This window comes from Motacilla alba, chromosome 5 (assembly GCF_015832195.1).
Source record: "Motacilla alba alba isolate MOTALB_02 chromosome 5, Motacilla_alba_V1.0_pri, whole genome shotgun sequence".
Taxonomy (NCBI): Eukaryota; Metazoa; Chordata; class Aves; order Passeriformes; family Motacillidae; genus Motacilla; species Motacilla alba.
In genome coordinates this window covers 47,879,956-47,905,800 of record NC_052020.1, presented here as the reverse complement: position 1 = coordinate 47,905,800, position 25,845 = coordinate 47,879,956, and the positions used below count along the sequence as shown (strand labels likewise).

The following is a 25,845-nucleotide window of genomic DNA, read 5'->3' as shown; positions in this document are numbered from 1 at the left end:
CACCAATCATTAGTGTGCCTTCTAACATTTAAAAAAACATAAAGCAATAGACTCTGCTTTTCTTTGGGAACCTGTCTGACAGGTCATTTGTTAGTTGGTCTGTCTTATGTGTTAATTTTTGTGTACCAGGTAAATAACTGTTTCCCCTGATAAACTTCCACAGGAAAAATAAACTTCTGCCACAATCCTTTCAAATTTCAAAAGTTAATTCTTGACCATTTAAACAATTTTTATGTTTAGGCTATTTAAACACAGTTATCTACATCTAGGCATGCACACATTCATCAGTTATTCATCTGCCTGCTGCAGTCAGCAGAAATCCAGCCAGTGCAACCTAGAGCACAATGGAGCTCACCCCAACCAAGGGAACCGGCAGCTGCTGAGCTGAATCACTCGCTCAGCTCCAGTGACTCCAGCCTTGATCTTTATTGACTCTAACTTTGATACTGAGGGCTCAATCCATTTCCCACACAGAAGCAGCCAGTGCCACTTGAGATGGACAGCATATCCTGCCTGTCCTGTTGGAAATACATCTTGTAGAGCTGTCAAGGTGCCTTGCATACTTCAGGGCATCTAAAATGCCAGCAGTTCCTGTGTGGGGGTGACTGAAGCAAGCCTTTAGGCCACAAATAGACTTTCGCAGGTAGGCATAACAAATTTAGGTATCTTGGTTGTCAGCTGAATCTCTGGAATTTAGGAATTTGAACCGCTTTATCTGCAAAGGCCGTGGCACTGCCACAGGATACGTAGCACTCGTAAGAAGAGGCTGATTATGGTGCCCTCCGACTCAACAGGCTAACAGGAGGAAAGCACAGCACAAGCTCATTCATAGCTGTTCCTCAGGAGTACAAGGATGCCTTGCATACTCTGTCTTCAGAACCAGTCAAGCAGAAATCACCAGCAATTACTTTCACAAGAGTTACAGAAGAGTGATTTTGGGCTTAAGGGTCATTTTAAGGCATAGCTATATGATCAGATTTAGATGGTCATAAGTTAACTCCACATTTTATGTCACCTCAGGTTCACAGTGCATTTAGACATGTTATTACAGGATAACATGTGAACTAAAAATTCACACCTCTCAGTTTATTCATGCAGGCTCAGTAGATGGCAAACTAGGCTATGATCCAAGCTGGAACTGGCCTGTGCTGCAGAATCTTGGGCAGACAGGGCATCAGATACTAACCTTTGAGTATTTAGGTATACCCAGACACTTTGGTGGTGACCCCCTCACCACATGATCGCCACGAATTTGGTACATTGGAACATCAGGCAACAAAATACTCATGAAGCACTGAGAGAGCATATCTATACAGAAGCATGTATTCACCTTTTGACAGTCCATTTTTGACAAAAGAGAGCCTTTTATTAAGAGAATCTAAACAAAAAATTGTTTTTTCCAACAGCTTAATGTTCTGTAATTATCAGTTCCCTGAGTTTCCTCAAAAAAAGTTCAAATAATCTTATTACTCATGTGTGCATTTAGTCTTCTTTTAAATTCTCCACTGCAGAATTTTTGTAGGAATTGATCATAATAAATATGGTTTACACAGGTATAGCTCCTAATACAACTTATCCATTTGGGGGTTAGCTATTCTTTTAGACTAGATATTGCCAGATGACTGAGCAAGTTCTTTGAGCTTCATCTCAACGTGCCTCTTGTGTGTATGCGTCGTGTCTGGCAAAAACTGTAATGTCCACTGAGAGAAAGAAGACATGGAGCAGATGCTCGACTGCATTTCTTTCCCTGCTTGACTGCAGTGACTGCTCTGAGAAGTAAACAATCCACTTGGTAAAACAAGCTGCTGCAAATGCTCACAATGGGTTCTGTCATTTGATTATTACCGTGCTTATTCTCTTTTCCCAAACAGGTTTATTCAAATTCCCCTACCAATCTATACGCTCCTGAATTTTTATCAGCTATATCTCTTCCCTCCAGGCAGAGCCCACACTTCCTTTTTGCTACAAGACTGTTTTATCTACACATAGGATTGGATCTTGTGTTTGGTTTTGTAAAGTACTTATTCTTGGAATTAGTTCCTGCTTTTTTATTAAGGGATGGCATGTTCTAATAAAGTATTCAGTCTCTAAATCAGACAGTGAGAGAAAAAAGATGTGATGTCTCCCATTTTCAGATTTGAAAGAGCAGCTGATGTCAGAAAGCAAGATAAAAAAGTTGACCTTAAAACAATCTGGTTCACGATGATGCTGCCTTTTAGTCTCAATGTCCAATTTATCTCAGAGCACATGCAGGGTGAAGACGGCAAAGTAAGACTAATGGGTATGGCAGAAACATGTGCAGTAATTCATCATCATAACAAAGCATAGCACAATTATCAGGAATTTCCTGTAGACTTGCCATGATTACATGGAAACAAATTGTTTCATCTGCTCAGTCAGAAGTGCAAGAATATTGAACCAAAAACCAGAAAGGGATTGTTGCCACCAAGATACACAAATCACTCTTTTAGGAAATGACAAATGTACAATTTGGCTTTCTTTTCAGGTTTCTACATTGAAATAATATTCATTCAGTGCCTGGACAAATGGGTCTCCATGTTCTGCAACAGGACACATCACAAAAGCATAGGAAGAAAAGGCAGTTGGTTGCAGGGTTTGAGGAGTTAATGGATGTAATCACAATATCTTTTTCATACTTGCCAAAGATTTTATTGAAGCAAAAATTTCAAGTAAGAATGGAAGGAAGGGAAACCTTTAATTAGTTGGAATTTACTTATTTAAAAAATCCAGAAACCTCATCTCTGCTTGGCTTATCTTCCTCAGAAAAGACTAGCATCAGCATCACTTTGTGAGTAATTTGGTTTGGTCCTGTTCCTGGTGTTCATCTACCTGGAGTACAGTTTAGGCTGCTGTTTATTTGACTCTCCTCCCTAAGGACCACTCTTCTGTAGGAAAATTAAAGCTATGCAATGCTTACACAGACATTTCTTGCACTTCTGCTGGAGAACAAGACCCATTCTGAGTAAGCACTAATAATAGACAACACTGCAAGTAGCTGCTTGGGGCTCACATGCCTGAGAGACATAATATTAAAGGAGAAGCCACTGCTGAAAGGAGCAGATAGATTGCATTTTCTATCACAGATCTCTACTGTGTTTCAGTGATCATGCCATTTAGGTAAAGTGGGACTTTGAGAGCTAAAGTCTAATTAAAATAAGTGGGCGTTATATAACCATGCTCAGAAGGCAAATTTTCTGCAATATTCCTTAGTGACTAGAAGCTGCCTTTCTTTAAAGCATTTACACAACTCAGCTCTAGCAATTTAATGGTTGGAAGATGATAAGGAAATAAATTAGATTTTGGTACACAGCAGTCAAATTAATTTCGGGGGCATATGTAAGGTTTAGCACTTAAGTCCCATAGCCACATTATGACCCATATCAACTGTAAGGTCCCAGTTTTTCAGGGAAGGCTGGATAGCACACATCACACAATTGCTTTTTAGACGATGTCATCATGCATCATTACAAAAGTCATGTTTCAGGGAATGCCTTAACTCCACCAGGATATCCATTATGGTCAGGGCTGCATTGCTGAGGTTCCAGGGATGCATCTGGGAATTAATGTAATCTTCCTGTCCCTTCTTTTGTTTTAATTGGTTTGCTTTTGCTGCTTTCATGATTTTCTTCCTCAAATAATTTCTTTTATTGATCTTGTCTTTCCTCATTTTTGTCTCTTTCCTAGTTACTTCCAGATTAGCACTAGGATGAAAGTCCCATGGGGAGCCCCCCTTGGCCCCTTTCTGCTAAGTCCAACAGCCAGCCTTGGCAAAGCGAAGGCATTCTTATCAGAAGCAACGGGGAACATTGGTGTGAGGGTCTCTTTTGGGTGTCACAGGTTGGTGATATTCTGTCACACTACTGCAGTCCAGGCAGTAGTGCAGCCACTGTGCTCTGCCAGCCCTTCTCCGAATTACAGCCATGAAGGAGCCACGTAAGGTGCAAAGACACCTAAGTTCACTCACTCTGCCTGAGCCTGGTTTGCCAGCCTTGCTTTCTTAAGGAATGCTGCACAGAACTCAGTCTCCAGGGAGGAGGAGCCTGCTGCAATCAACCTTACGAAGGAAAATATATCAGCCTCAGATTAATTACACTGTACGGATGAATTCTGCCAAGTTCCTGGAATTTCACAAACCAGTTTCATCTCCCCTTAATTTACTGATCTACTTTTTAAAATGTAAACAACTTTCAAATAAGATTTTATTGCATTTGGATATAATTCTTGTCATGTTCTGTACTTTTCTGCTTCGTTTCCAAAGAATGTTGTGATGATTAACTCATGCATTATGTGATGCCATGTGTAATGCTCCCTTGTGACAATAACTCAAATTGCTATTTTCATGCTATCTTCCTGTCTCTCACTCTTGTTTTATTTTTACTCTATCCTCTTACTCATTTGAATAGAAATATTTTCGAAAATATATTTCTGTCTCCTTTTGCCAACTGACTGCCAGCTCACAGTCTAGGAAAATGGGTAAGTGGAAACATCCAGCTCCCACAGCTTTGCCTCCAGTTGCTACAAAGCTCACTTTCCCTGGACCTTCATCTGCAGCGCTCAGTCACTCATCAAAACGTCAGCAAGTTGTATGTGAACTCTCTGAATGCCTGGTTAGCCAATGAGGCATAAAGCAAGGGTTCAGCTCAAGCAAGCAAGCTCATAGTTTTACAACGTTTTTATATTCAAAAAAGGATTCAGTACTTTTAAACCTTCATTCTGGATATCAATAGAGAAAGAGAGCTTCTGGATGTTAACTGATCATGGATGAAATGGAAATAATTATTTTGAATATTAATTATTCTTAGCCTGAATAAAGATGCAGATAAATCCATTTCATTTTACCAACTGAATAGAAGAAATAGGACTAAAATTTAAAGTCCCATAATTCTGACAGTGATGTAGGAACTCATATAACATGCATGGGAACCTACAGCAATGGAAAATCCTGAAAAATCTAGGAGAGAAGAAAGTGACAGCAGAAGAAAGGCAATCAAGAGAAATTTGAGGTTTCTCTTGAATTCTAGTTGTCCTTGATCACATCAGTAATAACCTTTTACTGTTCACAAACTCCATATCCCAAATCCATCTAGAAAACGGTAAGAAAACTAAGGATAGGAAAATTCAGCTTTCAGGAGCAGGCATAGCTTAATCACTTATTTTCCACCAAGCGTTCTGTGCACAGTTGTCCCAACAAAGGAGTACCCAGAATAAAACCAGGAAAGTCCATGCAAATAGATGTTTGAGGTTAATAATTCTTGCGAGCCTACCCAGGGCTGGCAATAGGGAACTTTATCATCCCATAACAAGAAGTACAGTCCAAAAAGATTGATTTAGAGTTTTAGAGTTCACCTCCTTGTGAGAGCAGGACTGTTCTCAAAATACTCTAAGCAGTAGTTTCTAGTTTAGCTTTAAATACACAAAGCAATGGCTTTTTTCTTCCTTGTCTTGAAATCTATCCAAGTTTGGAATTCAGTATCCACTCCTCAGTGGCTTTTGCTGTTCTCCAATTTCAGTTGCTATATATCAAACAGAAAAATGCAATTTACATTAGGTGGCCCTTTATGAGTGTGCTTAATCAGTAAAAATGTTTCCTGCACATAGGAGCTATATGGATGCAGCTTCAATAGCTGCCAGACACTAGGATGGAAAAGGCCTGTGTGTGTGTGTCTTTCACATCACAACCTGATTCTTTTATCCTATCACTCCCACAGAGGAGCACCCCAAGGAACATACCCAGCCAGACTGTTCCTCCTTGCTGTCAAGGTCACTTACAGACATTAGTAGATATTCATCCATCCTTAGCCAGTAAACTGAAAGACATTTCACTTTCTTCGTACATCTTCATCTAATAATGTTTCTCTCTGAATTGCCTCCAGTTCACTGCACTGTTAATTAACTTTAATGCACTACTAGAGATGAATGCATCTCAGCAGTGACTTAGGTGATTTCTCTACAGCTTGTGTTTCAGTTTCCATTCATAAAACACTTCAACCTATATTAGTCAAAATTGTCCCCCCCTTGTAATACTTTTGCATTTCCATGGTATCTCTCATTGTAAAGTAAAAAAGGGCAGAGCAACAGAGGAAGTAAAAATTTAAATGCCAATATTTGTCTTTGACTGAAATACTCAACTTGGTTAGGGGGAAAAAAACATTCTCTGAGTGTTTGTCAGCTCAGTACATTCTACACGTCATTTGTATTATTAAACAACAATATCTGAGCCTTTCCTAAAATGTCAATATAATATGACCTTAGTTGATAAGTAATATTGTTTCAAGCTGAAGTTTCATATAAAAAAACCCAACCCAAACCATGTAAGCACTACAAAATGCAGCAAGGATTTCTTTAACAGTCTGCAAACAGCACACAGCTTTTCCTGCACATTTTAAGGACATATCCAGAGTCCACAAGCACTTTCAATTTTATCACCTAATTATTAGAGAGACAATTTGCAAGAGTAAACAGTTCATACACTGTCTGAACCTCCTAGTATTACAATGAACATGGATATAAACTTTTTTCATTACATAATAGCAGAACATGTCTGACTTACACAAATGTTGAATCATTTAGAGTGTAAAGCTGAGGTTTCCCACGCTGGTGGTCTATAGATTTCTGTCAGGGGTCAGCAGCTGAAGGTTTATTGCTGTCTGGGTACAGAGTATTCATTCCCTAGGGATAGTGGGGAGATAAGAGATTAATAACAAACAAACTGACCAAGAAAAAAATACTTCAGTTTATCAACAGCAGTAAAATATTTTTTTGCTAAAGACTGTAGCCCTACAATTTCTGTTAAGATTTTTTGCATTTTATTATGATTTTGTCAAACATATTGTTTATATTGAAATTTTGTTTTTTAGACTGTTTCATCTTTTCCAGTCTATCCATTTATGAGAAAAAATACCACACAAGATGTTATTTATAGGATATTTTCAACAGACAAAACACCATGAAGTAAAAACAGGTAAAAAGAAAAGTGTTTGCTGGCTTAAGAAGCCTGATGTCACTGATAATGCCTAAAATGCAAAATGTGAATGTACAAGGAATTTAAGCACGCAAAGTGAGCAAAACAATTATAACTTAATATTTTGTGACAAAATCAGGAGAGACAAAACCAAAGATTTCACAAAGAGGGCTTTGTGACTTTTAGAAGTCCATGAGCCTGCAAAAGGACAATCAGTGAAAACCTAGGTGTGCTGAAGGGAAGAACTAGCAGTGAAAAGGTTAAGTGCCTTTTTTGCCTATGTCTTCACAGGCAAAACCTGCTCCTGGACCTTTGTGTTTCTGCAAAGAAGAGGGGCAATCATCAGCAGGGGAGCAGTAGTTCAGAACTGCCTGCAGCCTGGATGCACTCAGTGTAAGGGGCTCCTTTGGCTGTCCACAGAGGTGTCCAACACGACTGTGGGGTGACTGCCTATCACCTGGGAGAAACTGCAGCAGTCAGAGGGGAGCTCTAATGGGTAGAAACAAGGCTAACATATGTCCATTTTAGGGGAATGATGGCTACAACAGATACCAAGCCACAACCCAATACATAAGGACCATAAGAAACTCAGGAAGTAGGACAGCAGAAACCTCATGAGGTTCATCAAAGTATCAACTTGGAGTTCTAAGCAAAATAAATGCATATCTTTTGGACCCATTTTGGAAAAAAAATGCAATTTGTTTAAGGATAGGCTGAAGTATGTTTTTTAAACAAATAAAATGTTCAATAGTTTTGGTTTGTCCTACTCCAGGCAAACCATGTCATATTTCAATATACATCATTTCCATAAACAGTTGCTGAATTTGGCACAATATTATATAAATGTAGAAAACATTTGGCCATGGTTTTGTCAGATCTGCCGCTGTGACTGTCACAGCTCCCCTTTATTCTTCTGTCATTGTTTGCTCATCTTATTTAACATCATTCATTCTAATTTCCATGCTAATAAACTCAAATTAAAAGCCACAGATAAAAAGAGAAACCAACATGTACTACTACACAGAAAACAGACCTTCAAATTGTTGTCTCTCAAAAACACATTTCAAATTACTTTTTCTTCTTTTTTTTTCTTTTTTTTTTTTTTTTAACCAGTGGTGACTAAAATCAAGTTCAAGAAAAGAATAAAATAATATTCGTTTATTAAAACATAAAAACTTTCCACTGCCACAAAGTGAGGATTCAATTGCTCAACAATCACAACCAATTCCAAACTTTCTCAGGTCTAATGAAAACACTGCTTTAACTGTATTAGTTATCCAAGTAGTACAACTTGCACTGCAGGATATAAAATATTCATGTCAGTAGAGATTTAAGCTCAGAAAAGTAGAACAATACTTAATGGTTAGTGAACTGCATTGGAATATCCCTTAAAGCAATTTCTCTTTTTCTGTGTCTGTGTTACACTGGGTTTTATTTCATCCAAGCCAAGTAAAAACTTCAAATACTTAAACAAGTTAGGGGTTTACTGCTACCCCAAAATTCAGGAAAAATGTGATCATCCACATTTGTTTCATAGAGAAACTACTTTCAGAAAAGCAAGAAATTGTGAGACTTCCTGGTTAGCCCTAAGCTTAGAAGCAGTAATGAAAAAGAATAACTCTAATGAAAGCAGCAGATTAAGCAGGAAGAACCTTTCCAGAAGTGTAATTTTGGATGCTGAAATACACTGTAGCGAGAAGCAACTTACTTGAAAGATACACTGCAGGTCTTTCTAAAGCCTGTGCTTTGGTTTTCACCTAGTGAGACAACAGTGAACAATGGAACAATGGAAACAACAATTATACTGGCATCCTATATTTCTGCTCTTTTAATAATATTTCCTCTCAAATATTTAATTCCACAGCTGCATTCTCTGAATTTTTTAAGCTTGATTATAGAGCTCCTGCAATCTGTTTTATACTGTTTTTGCCAGGCAATAACCCAAAAGAAGGAAAACAAGCTAATACTTGGAGAGGTGCTGTGAGCATACTCACATGCCACATAGCCTAGCCACATGCACCTAACAGAATTCACAGTGCCTTCGATGAAATCCAATGCTTGGAAAAGTACAAAAAATTGATTTAGCCATCAGTCTTTTGTCTGAGTTCGCCAAAAATTTTCAATTTCTTCCAGTTACCTTAATGTCCACAGGAAAAAAAGCTTGTATTCAATTGAGACCTTTCATTTTTTAGTCTCAGATTGTTGTGAAGCTTTTGGCTTGCATGCAGTGGGGTCAGGTAGCTCAAACCTGGCAAAATTGGGGGTTTCTGCCAGATTTGATGGACAACATTCATTTCAGAGCAAACAATTCTGTCTGCCTTAGCCTGTGGATTTCCTTTCATTGTCTATCATTTTGCTTTTCACACATATCACACTTATCCATGTATGTTTTCACCCAAGCATACTTGCATGGGCTACAAGCATGTCCTGCTTCAACCTCACTCTACTTTTATCCCTATTCCATGTTGTCAGCAGCTGCCTGTTGGGACTACTGCTCCCACTGTAACTCCAAAGCTGTTTTGGTGCCCACAGCTCCCTGTCTCTGACACCTTCAAAAATCCAGCATGTTCCTATGCTGGTTTATGCTGACCATTCCATGTCAGGGAATCAATGCAGATGAAACTTTAACAAGCAGAAAAGCAGTGAGCCCCTTTATTCAACAGTGCTGGATTATGTCATCTTCAGGTACTTCTATTGCTCTTGGATCAGCAATAAGAACTCCAGCTTCAGGAATTCTGACCAGCCCTGAAGTATGAACAATTAATTCTCTAAATATCCCTTAACATACCAATCTTGTTAGAGATCACAGTGTCTTGAACAGGAAAGCTTAATCCTCCCTAGCTCCAGCTTATCTGCATGCAGCCCAATTTTTTGTTCCCAGGACATGTCCTGGGAGCATCACAGCATGTTAGCTCAGAGATGGCAACATCTCTGTCAGCACCTTCTCCAGTAGAGTGTGATGTATCCAAGACTTGGGATCCCTGGTTCAGTTTAACCTGAAACATCTCAGGAGCTTCTCCCATGGGTTCTTTCTTATGCATCCTTATCCTTTATGCTCTCTGTTTTCCTTCTGTGAGCTGCAATTCTTAAACATTGTTGAGACAGACAAGAATCACAGGCCATTTTCTTTTTGATATTGGTATAGATGGACTGAAGAGAGACATATTTTGATCTTTCTCTAGACTTAATTTTTGTTCTTTAACAGTTTAGTCTCCTAGTTTAAATGGATAGACAGGCAATTTAAAGCTGAATTTAAACTTGTTGTCTCAGGAAAAACATGATCATCACCCCTCTAAGTATTCTGCTCTTGTGTAGTGATTCATACTAGGCCTTATACTTTGGAAGGTTTGCAGTTCGAAATGTTAATTAACAGATATAGTCCATTTCCATATGCCTTCCTCTAAAGGTTACTGCAACAACATTTCCTGAATATACTTTAACAATTTAATGGCAGCCTGGCGGTAGTATCATGACAAATAAATTTAAGTGACATACAGCTTGCAGTGGAGAATACAAAGTATGATAAAGCAATGTACTTTTTATAGAGATGTGACATGAAAAACATTGACCTGTGGTCCCAAGTAATTTTCATAAGACAAAAGCTTTCATGGTAATAAAAACAAATCAGTCAATGTTCTGAAAGACTAATATAATAAACCATCAGGGAAGCTATTCAGCTGTGTTAACTCCATTTAACAAAAGAGGAGTCATTATTATTCAAACTTTGTACTTAAAGTTTGGTGACAACTTTAGCTGCACTATGACAAAGTGATTCTTGATTAATGAGAGATACCTCCAGAACTGGCAGTGGGACTCAACATGGAAACACATGCTACCTTGCTGGTCATATTGAACAAAACTAGTTTGACATTAGGAACACTGGACTTAAATGACAGGACAGAATTGCAGAGGAGCTGAAGATAGTACATGAAATATTGCCATACCCAAGAATTTATATAATGACAAGTAACTAGGACATGAGGAAGATGGAAGAGGGAGTGCCAATATTTTTTTATGGGAAGGAGAAAAAGAAAGGAAGAGGAAGATAAGTACTTTCAATCTAAACTGATTCTCAACAAATGGATACTAGGCTGTTTTTCAAGAGAAACAAAATTGTGCTTTGTAATTTTATTTTTGAGGTTGTATTGCTATAGCCACTGAGAAAGGGAGAAATTAAGTGAATTACAAGCAATTTGGGGTACAGGTAGAAAAGAATCACAGGTTATGATTACAAACTGTGCTTTCTAACTGTGAGTTCATCCTTAAACACATACTCAGCAGACATCATTTCTTGAGGAGCTGAAATCTTGTAATGATTCTTTTCTTTATGAGCCTCACTCATTTGCAAGCATATTTGCAGTTCTGGTTTATAAATGAGGCAGTATTTGGAAATATCAAGGTACCAAATAATTAGCTGGAAGTTTTTCAAAATACTAAGATCTCATTTTTATCCACTCCTTTCCTTATCCTGCACTGAATTTTGGAGACTTTACACTCTTAACAAACCAGTTTGGTCTTTATCTATACCACAAGAAACTCCACCTAAACCCAGTTGGGATATTTTTCCAATAACACAAGGTCCACTCACTTATGCCAAACACAAACTGTCAGCTGGGACTCTGTGGAATATACCACAAAAAGCTGTGAACTATTTATTTGAGAAGGGATAAAGAGACATGGAGAGCAGAATAAAAAGGCCAAAAAAAAAAAAAAAAAGGAAGATCAATGAAAGGAATGAGTTGTACAGGCAGAGCTGAAAAAGGCTTTAAAGATATGCAACATCTCTACCTGATCAACAAAATATAAGGTAGTCAGTCTATAACTGAAAGGCCTGCAAGAAACAGGAGTGTTTGAAAGTTGTTCAGAAGACTTATTCCTGCTGATGCAAAATGAATGGCTAATTATGATGAATATAATACTGAGGTATTCCACTTGAATTCGGGTCTACCAGGTACCACACAAACAAATTGGTAGACATTTTAATGCCCTGTCATCTTAAGATATGAAATGATGGGGGTAAACAATGAAACAGATCTGAGGAAAAAAAATTAGACAATACCCCTGTTATTTGATCTGTGTTTAAAACTAGTTTGTGAATAAGTCTTCTAAGACTTCCAAGAACAGCAGCAGGTGCCACATTAAAATATATCATAGTAAGAAATAAAGGACATCACCCTTACAGAAGACAAAGCACTCAAGTATTCTGGACTGCAGGAAAAAATCCAGTCTCAGCAAAGATGAAAAACCACTATCCATCTTTAACCAAGTGTAATATTTAATAGTGACTGCTCTTTAAAATTTGAATGGCTTTTCAAGGGGAAATTTTAAATACTCTGGTATTTTTTTCGTATCAGATGCCTTCAAAAAATAAAATTAAACCACCATTGCAAAAGTGAATTTACATAATGTAGATAAAAACAGTAGTTTCAATTCCCAACCAAGAATGAATATAAAACAAAAAACATTGCCTGATTGCAAAAGAAGTTTGTTTTAAGAACTAGATCCTCATGTTATTTATTAAAGCATTTTATATACCTATATCAGTTACTATCACTTGGATACAATTAAGAGATCCTGACTTGTTTATGGTCATTATTCAACTTTTCATGAAAAAGGCATGTCATTTACAAGCTTATGATAAATTAACTTTTAAAGGGATTCATTAGACTTAGAAAACTAGCACATAATCCTTATTTTCCAGCCACAAATTTTGCAGCTTATATGAAATTAAAACAAAACACAAAAAACCCCAAACTCAAACATTCCAATATGATATTTTGTCATAGACTAGTTGAATGGTTTTTTTCTTCTCTTACCATCACCCTTGGATCATGTCCTTGTTACAGATTTGAACACAGTGAACACAGAGCAGCAGTGCAGCGCCTGCCAGTCCTCAGCCTACATCCCATGCTGTGCTTTTTGTGTAAGTTCAGCAGAGAAACTCCCATCAAGAAACAGAGAATGCAATGATATTGTTGTGTTTCTTTGAGGCCAGTTGGCTGAGTTGCTCAGCATTAGGGTGTCTGTGTAAACCCCTGAGGGCTGCTTCTTGTGGCTTCTCTTGCTAAAGAGGTGGTGTGCCTCCTTCCCAAAGGTCAGCCCTGCATCCTGTTCCTCCTGCAGAAGAAAAATCAGCTAGCCTTGATCTCCAAAGCTCACTATCTCACCGTGCAACATCTTCTCCCATATCCTTTCTGCTATGTCTTTCTTCCCCAGAACATAATCCAGACCAAGCTCAATCTTTTGGGCAGCAAAATCAGGTTTTTTACAGCACTTATAAACCTTGAATCACCTTAATTTAGAAATATTACTCTGCACCTTTCTCCAAAGTGAACAAAGGAAGTGTGTGATCAGACACACTCTACTCTCCAAAATGAAAAACAAAATAAAGAAGGATGAAATATCTCTTCATCAATACTGCCATAGCAATTTAGAGAAACTATAGACAAACAGAATGTAGACTAACAGTGAATTGCTTTGCTCTAGAAGGAATTAGTCTCTCTTGATACCACCTTAATTTGCCTTGAATGGAAGGAGAGGCAAAAAGGTCTCATAAAGTCAGACAATCAAAAATAAACTTAATGAGAAAGAGTAGATGGATATTTGTCTTGCCATTTTATTGATTTAGCTTTTAATTTCTGTACAAAGACCTCTGCAAAATCTAAAAAAATTCAGCCAAGGATGGTATGGCTGTTGACCCCATTAAAGGAGTAAAAGGATTGTAATACATTGAAGAAGTTCAAATCCCCAGTCTCCTAGATGATTTGCAGCTAGGGAGAGCAGCAGTGGGACATCCTCTCTCCAGGCAGTAGCTCCTAGAAGGAGGATCACAGTATCATGACCTCAGTCACAGTCATTCTGCAGAGATGACTTCCACTGCTTTTCCAAAAACACTTCTCCAAAAAACCATTCTTCTTTGCAATAACATAAGCCTTAGTAAGAACACACAAGTGACTTAATCAAAACTACCCCCAGTTACAGCATAGGCCCTCTGCACCTTTGTGAAGAGCAACAGGAAAGTAGCCACTGCTGTAATTAACACATTTATCTAATGTAATACGTCTCAACAGCATCATCCCAACTTTACTTTTTCCACCACAATATTCTCCATGACCAGGACAAAGCAACAGTCTCCTTGTGCCATATAACTTCTTCAGCCTAGCCTACTTTATGCCCAAATTCAAAATATACTATTTTATTTTTTTCCAGTTCAAACACCATGAAAATGTAAAACAAACAAACAAACAAACAAAAAAGCCTTCTCCAAATCAATTGTAGCTATTCTACTAAATAATTTGACCTAATACCAGCCTGACTGAGTCCTGTACCAGCGTGCCTGTGACATTGAGATGTTTTGAATAACCCTTATTATAGAGGGGATAACTGTTTACAGGATATTATATATATAAGCAGTTTTTCTCTTTTAGTCTTAGCTCTGTGAACAGGGCTAGCCCTAAGGCAAAGCCTAAGGCAGAAAGTGAAATACATTTTTTAGAGGCTGTTTGTTAATTGAGCCCTAAACTGCTTTCCTGTTCCTTGCCAGTTTTATCCTAACATAAGAACAAATCAATGTTAAGGCAGTCTGCCAGATGCTGGCCAACTCAGACTACTTTGAGCGTCCTCTCTCTTCCTTGGCAGCTGAAATCTCTCAGCACTATTCAAATTTTGCTCAGCATCTAGCAGCATTCAGCCCAAAATGGGCTGCAATCTGCATATGAATATTTTAATTACATGTTGCCATGCAGAAAGAAAACAACCAGCTATGCACAGGCAAGTCAACTAAGAACTTGTAAACTCTGTGACAGCAATGGACTTATAATTTCAGCCTGTTTATAATTTCAGATTATAATTTCAGATGTATAATTTCAGGTGTTTTGGGCATCTTTCTCTAAAAGGTCGTGTTTAAGGCTAGGTGTCTTGTTTGAAAAAGAGAAGTGCAGTTGTTTTGTTCCCCTCCTGCAGTTAGTGCAGAAACTGAAGAGAAAATGAAGGAGTGTCTCACACCACATGCCTGAAATTCACTGTTTTCCTGAAGGCCATTGGACTGAAGGAGGATGATCAGTAGCTTTCAAGAAAGAAAAACACTGCATTTGGCAGCAAGAGGAGGAGGAGGGCATAGAAGAGGTTGAGTGCAGCAGGGTTCTGGTTTCAGACCTGGATCAAATGTACTGGACTGACATGAAGCACCCAACTCCTGCCTTTTTTTTCATGGTGAGACTGCACAAAAACAGTCTCTGGTGGCGCTGGAGCCATTCCAAAAGCATCAACTAACCAGGCACCCTATTTTTACATTTCACTTCCCCTTTAACACTCTGTGATTCACTGTTTAGAGATTTGACAACCAGAAGATAAAAGAGGAAGAGCCAGGAGTGAAATAGCAGGGAGGAGCTTTGTTGAACAGACAAAACCTGAAGGGATAAAGGTGAGAGACAGGCAGTTATGGGGAGTCTACATACAGATTCGAGCTGCAGTAGGATACAGGGGGATGGTGAAGCTGCTAGGACAAATATGAAAATGGAGTGAGGTGACTCTGGCAGAGACATCCCTAAACTGTTGTCAAATGGCCTCTAAGAAAGAGCTGTCCAAATACCTGTACTGAAGAGAAGGAAGTTCAGTAATCCAAGAGGCCTAAATAGCCTAAAAGAAATTTTCAGTGTTTTCTCCCTGAGTCTCACTCTGCAGAAGTTATTTTTTTTATACATCTTTCATCACTTTACCAGCCTACCAAACAGCCAGGCAAAGCTGGAGAATAAGCCTGTTTGGAACAACAAACATCGAGGTGATTTAGGAGCAGAGAGAATTGCTTGGCTAGTTTTTTTTTGTTTTGTTTTGTTTTTTGGGTTTTTTTTTTTTTTTTTTGTCTTTATTTTTAAATTAGCAGTGAAAGGGAGGGAAAGTTTCTTGATAACAAAAATAAAAATATTAATGCCTTTCAGAGCCACCACCATGTCATGCAAAGGGCTAGGCCAGACTGTAGGCAAAAGCTGTGAGACACCTCAAAAGAAAACGAATTTGACACTTGCATGACATTTCCAGTTTAACGCTGAACTTCTACTTCCCCACTAGAATGAAAGGTTCATCAGCTACCAGATGCTTTTAAGAGCTTTGGGGAATGAAAAGAAATATTCTTTTTCCTGTCTAGATGCTCTACTTTAAACTGCCTACAATCACACTTTTCTCTTTTTTTGGTGTTAAAAGCCACTGTACTTTGCTTTAAAAAAACTTCAGGATTGCAAAAAAAAATCAAAATTCAGTATCATCCTGCATTCCTAATCTGCTTTTCATCAAAAAGCTTCTGTATCTCCTGAAAGCTTTGATGAACCTGATAAGAGACAAAGGTTGAGACAGAGACCAAGTGAATCTCAAGCACTTAGTAAAGTTTTGCTCTCATACTGAATAAACTGTGAGAGAATTGCACTGAAGTTTGTTGTAAGTTTGATGCTTGTTCATGTCCCTAAATCAAAGAAAATTTCAGAATATTTGGTCAAAGACTTTATGGGGCCATTAGTTTTACTAGACTTTATTGCATGCACTCTATAAAAATAGCTAACAAAACTGAAAGAACTTCCACATTTAACATAAATGTGGTCAAATATGGGAAAATAGACCTGAATATTAGGATTTCTAATCCAATGGACAATTCATAAGCTTGGACTGTGTCCCCACAGTCTTAGTAAACCTATGCCTGATAACCTTTACAATAAACAATATATTATGATTCAGTTCTTCCCATCTTTGGATAATACATTCCTCCTAGCAATGTCTTGCATTTCTTTATATAAATATGGACAACAATGTTTACATAGATCCTCTATACTGTTCAAGACAAAAATTATTAAAATATTTGGTAACAACAACCCCCTGTAGTTCTACAGGGGGCAGAGTGGCTGGAAAGCTGCCTGGTGGAAAAGGACCTGGAGGTGCTGGTCAGCAGCAGCTGAACATGAGCCAGCTGTGTCCAGGTGGCCAAGAAGGCCAATGGCATCCTGGCCTGTGTCAGCAATGGGGCGATCAGCAGGACCAGGGCAGGGATTGTCCCTCTGTACTCGGCACCAGTGAAGCCACACCTCGAATGCTGTGTTCAGTTCTGGGCCCCTCAGGACAAGAAGGACATTGAGGGGCTGGAGCATTGAGGGCAACAGAGCTGGGAAAGGGTCTGGAGCACAAGACTTGTGAGGAGCAGCTGAGGGAGATGGGGGTGTTTAGCCTGGAGAAGAGGAGGTTCAGGGGGGACTTTATATTCTCTCTACAGCCACCTGAAAGGATATTGTAGCAAGGTGGGGTCAATCTCTTCTGACACATATCAGTTGAAGGGACAAGAAGAAATAGCCTTAAATTGTGCTCAGGGGAGGTTCAGATTAGGTACTAGATTTTATTTTTTTTTCCTCTGAGAGGGCTCAGCCATTGAAATTAGTTTCCCAGGGAGGCAGTGGAGTCACTGTCTCCGGAAGTTTTCAAAGAGGCATCTGGACGTGGCACTTGGGGATGTTGTTTAGGGGTGGTTACGGTGGTGCTTGGTCAACAGTTGGGCAAGATAGTTTTGAAGGTCTCTTTCAACACTGATGATTCCGTGATTTAAAGAGGTGAGGTTTTGAAATTTTGGTAAATAGCAATAGATGGCCCTGACATGAGTATATGGATGAATTCATTCCAAGGATTCTATTTTCAAGATGTCAATGTTAAGCCCCTTGAGCAAATTATCACCTACATCCTCACTCTATGGCCATTAGTTAAGCCCTTATATTTATCAGCACGAGTAATCAAAAATCATTAAGTACAGTCAGAGACAAGCAGACTTAATCTCTGGATTCAGAAGTGTTTGAAATCCTTGCCAAGAAAGGCCTCTCCCTCCTGATTTAGCATTAAGTTGCAAAATAAACAATCACGCTAAATTGCATTTCTCAGCTGGAGCACCATAAACAAAACACAAGTAAATGAGTGTTTATTAGAATGAGCTTGACAAATAATGACTTCCCACCAACAGGCTATCCATGATATATCTATAGATTGCTATCTATGACATCTCCATAATGATGTATTTTGTTACATGGAGACTGTTGACGGGTGATGACATGGGTTTTCATCAGAAAGGACTTGAAAATGAAAACTGAGATGTACATATTCATTTTCCAAAAAGTCCAAATTGTAAAGATTGAATTAGGCACATGAGTTATTTTGGTTTTGTTTGAGGGGTTTTTGGCAGAACTATCTGCATACGGAACAGTTTCTGTTTCTTGAAAATTGGCCCAGACCTGAAGAAAAGCAACCTGAAGCTATGTAGCAATGGGCATGCAGGGCTGAAATCCCTCTATCAGCACACACATTCATAATTTTTGATGATGCAGTCAGCATCTTCCAGCATTTGAAGTGAAGCTTGATCAGCTCAAAGTTTCCTCTGTGACACAACTTGTCAACTAGTTTATTTCTCTATATTTGATGTTTATTTTGTAAATGTTATGGGTTTCCAAGACATCCAGTATCTTGCAACGTATCATTGCATTTTTCCATTAAGAATGCTGAAAAATAAAACTGCCAGCTCAAATGTGCTTTAGAGTCAAATTAACTGGTCACATCTCACTGATCAACGTCAAGGTCAATTAACTGTGAGTTCACTAGGTCCAAGGAACAAGTCCCAAAAGCCAGAACATTCAGAATGTCGATGAACAGTGGATGTGGAGAAACAAAAAAAGAAAGAATTACACGAATATCAGTCTCTCTGTCATTATACTACACTCAGAATTTACAAGGGAGAATCTGTTTCAAACACAAACAATATGAGAATGAACTTCAGAAAAGGGGACTAGAAAAACACATCAAAATCTTCCCAAAAGCTGATCTAAGTGACTTAGAATGAGTTATTCTCTTCATTGAGCCCTTATAGAAAAGCAAAATAGAAGACATGCAGGCTTGCAGACTGATCCTTTCAAAAAGGTCAGCAACAAAACACAGCTAATTTTCTGGTTATCTCCATAGGACAACTGACAATAATTGAGTATAATTTCTGTAAATTTTAAAGAAGCCTGAGACAGAGAAGTAGGAGACAGGAAGTAGTGTCTATTTCTCACCCTCTATTACCTCCTTCAATGACTTTTAGATGTGGGAGACCTTGAAATCTAGAGAGGGATTTATCTTATATGGATGCCACTGATATTCCTGCTTCTCTCTAGAAGTGTATCTTGAGCTAGTTACCTGAAGCTCTCTAGAGGAAAGAAATATGTATTTTTAGGCAGGACTCATCCAACCTATTTTGCACATCTGCTTTACAATACAATAAGACTTTGTTCAAGACAGTTTTGTTCCTTGTTGTCTGTAAAGGAAATCTCAATAATTCACTCAGAAGCTGAAGTTTACACTAGAGATCTCTAAGATTAGATATGCCAAGGCTTACCCCTAGAGTTTATAGAAAAGCATACAAACTTGTCTAGTGTAGAGGAAAATTAAATCTTTGTCAGAGGAGATGGCAGGAGTGTGTCAGAAAAAGAACTATGAAGTTTTCTGTTTGATGCCTGCAATCAAGGTGACATATGGCTCAAGTTGTGCAATTTGCCTGTTTGACCTGAAGAACACAGATCTACTTCTTGCAATGCCCAGGTATTTGGTCTGTGAGGCATAAATCTGAAAAATAAATTTTTGGAAGGCTGAGAAGGGCAAATCTCACTTTCCAGAACAGTCACAACCTCTAAATAATCTCTTAAGGTGGTCATGACAGGGACAACACCCTTGGTCATGTCAGTGGAAAGAGTCAAGATTTTTTGAAAGACCAAAGCAAGGTCCTGGCTCAGAGTGTATGAAATATACTAGAATGGAGCCATCAGCACTGAAAGGATAGTTTTCAGAAAGTCCCTGCACTTACTATTACTACAGGGAGCTCCTCTTCCTTTATTTCATTTTGGATTGCCATGCCTCCCCAGGAAAGCCATTATGAATCACACTCTGCGAGCCATTCACTTCACCAGGTATGTCCTGTGAGACCCAAGACCTTTTGTGGATGTAGCCAAAACACCCATCAGTGGCTTGGACATCCCTCCAATAAGTTTTGGAAATAAGATGTCTATAGATTTTTCAAAATTGCATCTTTATACACATTATGAAGTTTGGAATTTCTATTATGAATCTTTATACACATTATGAATTTGGAATTTCTATCAGTAGGTAAACAAAGAAATTATTAAAATCAAGGTTTTATTCCCATGCCCTTCACTCCCACACAGTATATTTAAACATTCCCTCAAGTACATTATCAAATACACTGTTATGGTTTGACTCTGGCTCAATGCCAGTGCCCTCATGAAAACTCATTCTCTTCTGGTGTTTGCTGTGAGATGTGATCAGAGACAGAGCAAAGCAGGCTTTTACTTGCAAACAAAAGGAAAAAAAAAACTTTATTATTACACAATTACAATAAAATTAACACATAGAGCAGAATGGAAAACTTTTTAAAACATTTCTCTTCCCCCCACTCAATTCTTACAGAATATTACAGAACGTTAGATTTTAATCCAGTCTATTACCCTTCAGATAATCAACTCAGTCTATCTCTACCCTTCAGATAATCACTTTTCATTTCATTAAGGAGAGAAGGAGCCCTTCTTGTGCTACCACAGGTAAATTCCTGTCACTCAGCAACTATACGTCGTGACTTCTTCCTTTCATGTTTAGTGCTCTCACCACTGCACATGGACTAGAGCTGCTCTTAGGGTTTCTCCTTTTAAGGACGCCTTGCCCAGTTCCAGAAGAGAACGACAGTCTCTCTTACCTCATTTTGGGACACTAGTCTCCCCCAATATTTCACCCCCTGGGGCCGAGGGGTCTCACCATCTCTTCATCACCTGTCGTCTCCGCACACATCACTCCTTTGGCGCAGCCTCCCCCTAAAATGCAGTCTTTGTATTACAGGAGAGGTTCTATTTATGGCTAATACAAGAAAAGTTCAGCTAAAAGCCACTCCATCATCTCCTCCACCTAGGATTCTCTCAGCTTCTCCCAGTCTTTCTTCACTTGCACCCCTCTGCATCACACTTGCGCATTCCTTCTTATCCGTCTCTCTCCTCTCTCTCAGCTCCCGGAGGATTAACATTTGCAAGGTTTCCACCTTCCGCAGAAGGGTTAAAATCACAGTCTCTGCTCATTACGAACTCCCACACCAGTTCCGCACTCTTCACTGGGCACGGTTCCCATTGCCTCGGCCCGGCCGGTGCTATCGCGTCCAAGATAGCACTGGCACCTCTCTCTCACTCTCTCTCTCTCTCGAGGAGGGGGGGGGGGCTGCCCACTGCTTCTCTGAGTTCCTCCACCCCTCCGTCTCTGTGGGGAACTCACTCTTATCCAAGCCATCGCCTCCCGTCTCCGGCCCATGGCTCCGGCCTACCTCCCCCGGCCGCGTGGCCTTCCCCTCCCCCACCCAGCCCGAAGCTGGGCAGGGGAGGTCTGAGCTCTTCCATCCACCGGAACCAAGAGAACGTTCCCGTTGGGAGCTCTCGCTTTTAACCCCCTGTGTTCTCAGAGGCGGATCCATATCCTCAATGGTCAAACCAGGTGCCAATATCCACATCTGGGCACTTATTGGTTTGACCATTACCACCTCCCAAAAACTCATTTCCTCTCAAACCACGACATTCCACTCTTCGCCTCTGAGAACACATTAAAATTCTATTAAAACAACATTAAACACACTTCTACCAAAACCATAACTTACACTACATCTCTATTCTTAGAATTCTGTTACCAATCTACTTTAACTTACTACATGCTTTGTTCTTATCTTTTTTTGATCTCATCTCACAGTCTTATCTCATCTCTGACCCAAAATTCGATTTCCCGGTCAGGGAACCAAAAATGTCATGGTTTGACCCTGGCCCAATGCCAGTGCCCCCATGAAAACCCATCCTCCTCTGGTGTCTGCTGTGAGATGTGATCAGAGACAGAGCAAAGCAGGCCTCCACTTGCAAACAAAAGGAAAAAAAAAACTTTATTATTACACAATTACAATAAAATTAACACACAGAGCAGAATGGAAAACCTTTTAAAACATTTCTCCTCCCCCCACTCAATTCTTACAGAATATTACAGAACCTTAGATCTTAATCCAGTCTATTACCCTTCAGATAATCAACTCAGTCTATCTCTACCCTTCAGATAATCACTTCTCATTTCATTAAGGAGAGAAGGAGCCCTCCTTGTGCCACCACAGGTAAATCCCCGTCACTCAGCAACTATACGTCGTGACTTCTTCCTTCCATGTTCAGTGCTCTCACCACTGCACATGGACTAGAGCTGCTCTTAGGGTTTCCCCTTTCAAGGACGCCTTGCCCAGTTCCAGAAGAGAACGACAGTCTCTCTCACCTCATTTTGGGACACCAGTCCCCCCCAATATTTCACCCCCTGGGGCCGAGGGGTCTCACCATCTCTTCATCACCTGTCGTCTCCGCACACATCACTCCTTTGGCGCAGCCTCCCCCTAAAATGCAGTCTTTGTATTACAGGAGAGGTTCTATCCATGGCTAATACAAGAAAAGTCCAGCCAAAAGCCACTCCATCATCTCCTCCACCTAGGATTCTCTCAGCTTCTCCCAGTCCTTCTTCACTTGCACAACTCTGCATCACACTTGCGCATTCCTTCTTATCCGTCTCTCTCCTCTCTCTCAGCTCCCGGAGGATCAACATTTGCAAGGTTTCCACCTTCCGCAGAAGGGTTAAAATCACAGTCTCTGCTCATTACGAACTCCCACACCAGTTCCGCACTCTTCACTGGGCACGGTTCCCATTGCCTCGGCCCGGCCGGTGCTATCGCGTCCAAGATAGCACTGGCACCTCTCTCTCACTCTCTCTCTCTCTCGAGGAGGAGGGGGGGGCTGCCCACTGCTTCTCTGAGTTCCTCCACCCCTCCGTCTCTGTGGGGAACTCACTCTTATCCAAGCCATCGCCTCCCGTCTCCGGCCCATGGCTCCGGCCTACCTCCCCCGGCCGCGTAGCCTTCCCCTCCCCCACCCAGCCCGAAGCTGGGCAGGAGAGGTCTGAGCTCTTCCATCCACCGGAACCAAGAGAACGTTCCCGTTGGGAGCTCTCGCTTTTAACCCCCTGTGTTCTCAGAGGCGGATCCATATCCTCAATGGTCAAACCAGGTGCCAATATCCACATCTGGGCACTTATTGGTTTGACCATTACCACCTCCCAAAAACTCATTTCCTCTCAAACCACGACATACACGATAAAACCCTAGTCTATCATAATGATGACTGATGAGAGAAAAGTGTCCTGGCAGGTGTCTAATAGAACATAGTCTCTCAACAGGAAGTGTCTGGTGCCATTTAGTATCAATTTCTCTTAAGCTCATTAATTTTTTTTTCAGATTTCAATATCCAGAAGTCATCAATTCCATTTTTTTTCCAGTTAATAAAATTTTTCTTCCTTTTGTCCACAATTATTGACAAGACTATTATGTAAATGAGTATTAGCTCTTTCTTAATTAGCAGGCAATTCAGCTGTGACTTGCACACAAAACCTTGTCTATTTTAATAAATGGTTACATTGCTTTACCAGTGCTGAGCAATTAATTAACTCAGAAACTGCATCTGGTTTTTTATGCATTTTCCTGGCATTTGTTTTGTGTACTAACCCATGCCACTGTCACACTGACACATTGTTTTATTCCCAATTTAGATTGCTTATGAAATATCAAAAAGAAAAAAAGAGTCAATTATTGTCTTGGAAGAAGAATTCTCTGACACCTACTTTTCCTACCCTTAAGAGCAGCCAGCTGACATATATCTGCCTAAGTGGAGTCCAATCAACTGCTCACATGTCTAGATACCTGTACAACTCAAAATAATATTTTGCTTTCAGATCATTCTCCCCTGATTTCCTATGATTATTTAGTATGTATACACAAGGCCTGGGACCTCAGACCTGATTCCTTACAGTCATTTACAGCAGTGAATATAATGCAGGTTTAGGCCTTCACAGAAGCTACCCATGATATTTGTCAACTTCAACAGGGCTGTACTAACTTACACCAGCTTCAAACCTTGCTTAGGGTATTTTACATTCACTTTGCCATGGCATGCATGATTACACAAGCTGCAGGGCAGAAAAGTGAATAATTCAGCCCTCTCTCCTCTTCCGCCCACATCTTTTATTTGTATGTAAAGCACCTACTCCATTCCCAGAGATATATAGCTAGGTAACATAAGCAAACTAATGAGGTATAGCCTTGGGGCGTGTCAGCTCTATGTGCCTTAAAAGTGCCTACCTTTCCAAACACAGAATTGTTATTCAAATATTGTTCCTGGCTTTGTTAACTCATAATAAAACCACATGAAAATATAGCACCGTGTCACCCACTGTTTATAAGCTCCATACAAGATGAATAGGTAGCTCAAGCAGGCAGCCTGCACACCCTGTCCTGCCTATTAAGGGTTTTAAGATCAGTTTTTTATTATGCATCTCAGGAAATGTTTGTGTTATCAATGAGCACCGTGCATAGGCTGTCAGAGCATATTGCAGTCCCTTCTCCTGTGGGGTTGTTTTGACTTGTCAACTCAAGTAGAAGAATGCAAGTAATTTATATGAGCATTTTGCATTAGAGTATTGAATGCATTCTGGTTTTAATTAGGAGGAACAAAAATTGGTTGCAACAAGATCTAAATGCCTGTTGCAGCTCAAAGATATCAAGAGTTCTCACATTAAAAGTGGCACATTGTAGCTGATTCTGATTCATGGCTGTCTACTCTTCAGCGGATGCTTCAGATATTTCATCTGTGAACTTCCCTTTTATCACTGTGGGCCAGCCTTTCTTCTCTCTACATCCATATGCATTCTGTTGGCCTTGAAGCTTGTTCTGAATCATTCTGCTCTGTGATTCTAAGGAAATTCACACAGCTCTTCAAATGACACAAAGTGCTTACCTCCATTCCAAATTCTGAGCATCAAATAGAAAGATTTAACATGGGATGTACCCATGCCAATGCCAGCGTCGTCCCAGCAGTAAGGGCTGTCTGTCTTGTAATGGCAGCTGCTCTGCCTACATCAATGTCACACAACAAACCAGTGACAAGCCTTCAAAGAGTGCCTTTCCACTAGGCATTTAAGGGGGCTTCATAAATGGCAGCTTATTCACAGATGCAAAGACATGCCTGTGATAGTTACCAGTTTTCAGATAACAATTCCATGAGTTAAGAGGTTTAGTGAGATATTTAAAGTTACATAGCAAGAGACCTGGAAATAGAGTGCATACATTCAACTCCTGGCATGGTGTTTCCTACTTAGCAGTCTTATCTTACACCCAGAACTTGAGTGGAACAGCAGCAGGATGCAATTTCAGTGCATATACCTAGTTTTGCTATATTCCATGTTTCTTTTTTCCTATAAGGAAATTGCTGAGAAACCTAGCACCAAAAAAAAAAAAAAAAAGGATGGGGCTTTAAAAGGGGTAAACCACTTGAGCTCCATTACAAACAGTAGCTTTCTTGGTCTTCAGCATAAGTAAAAGATTATTATTAATTTTTTCTAGCAAGCACATAAATATAATTTGATCCTTTGTAGAATGCTCTCTTTAGTAGGATTACAAGGAGTCTGTGTAAGAGTAGAATGCTCTCTTTTAGTAGGATTACAAGGACTCTTTCACTAAATTCTCAGTTTATTAGTTAACAGGCATTCTTATCTGATTGTTAAAAGGTTGATCAAATGATTTTTTTTTTTTTTACCTAATCATGCTATTTTTATTCATATGTTAAATACTGTTTCAATGATGATTTATTTTCAGAATCACAGAATACTTTGATTTGGAAGGGACTCACATGGATCATCCAAGTCCAACTCCTGGTCCTGGTTCTATTTTACACACAGAGAAACCACTATTTATTGTC

The 25,845-nt window shown here is 39.5% G+C and overlaps 1 long non-coding RNA gene across 3 annotated transcripts in view; it reads right to left on the bottom strand.

The window, feature by feature from the left end:
• The window catches only part of LOC119701552, a 160,852-nt gene that overhangs the window by 60,305 nt on the left and 74,702 nt on the right, over positions 1-25,845 (bottom strand). For all 3 annotated transcript variants that reach the window (XR_005257092.1, XR_005257093.1, XR_005257094.1), the window contains one exon: positions 6,572-6,690. This is a non-coding gene — a long non-coding RNA (uncharacterized LOC119701552). The remainder of the gene's footprint in view (positions 1-6,571; positions 6,691-25,845) is intronic.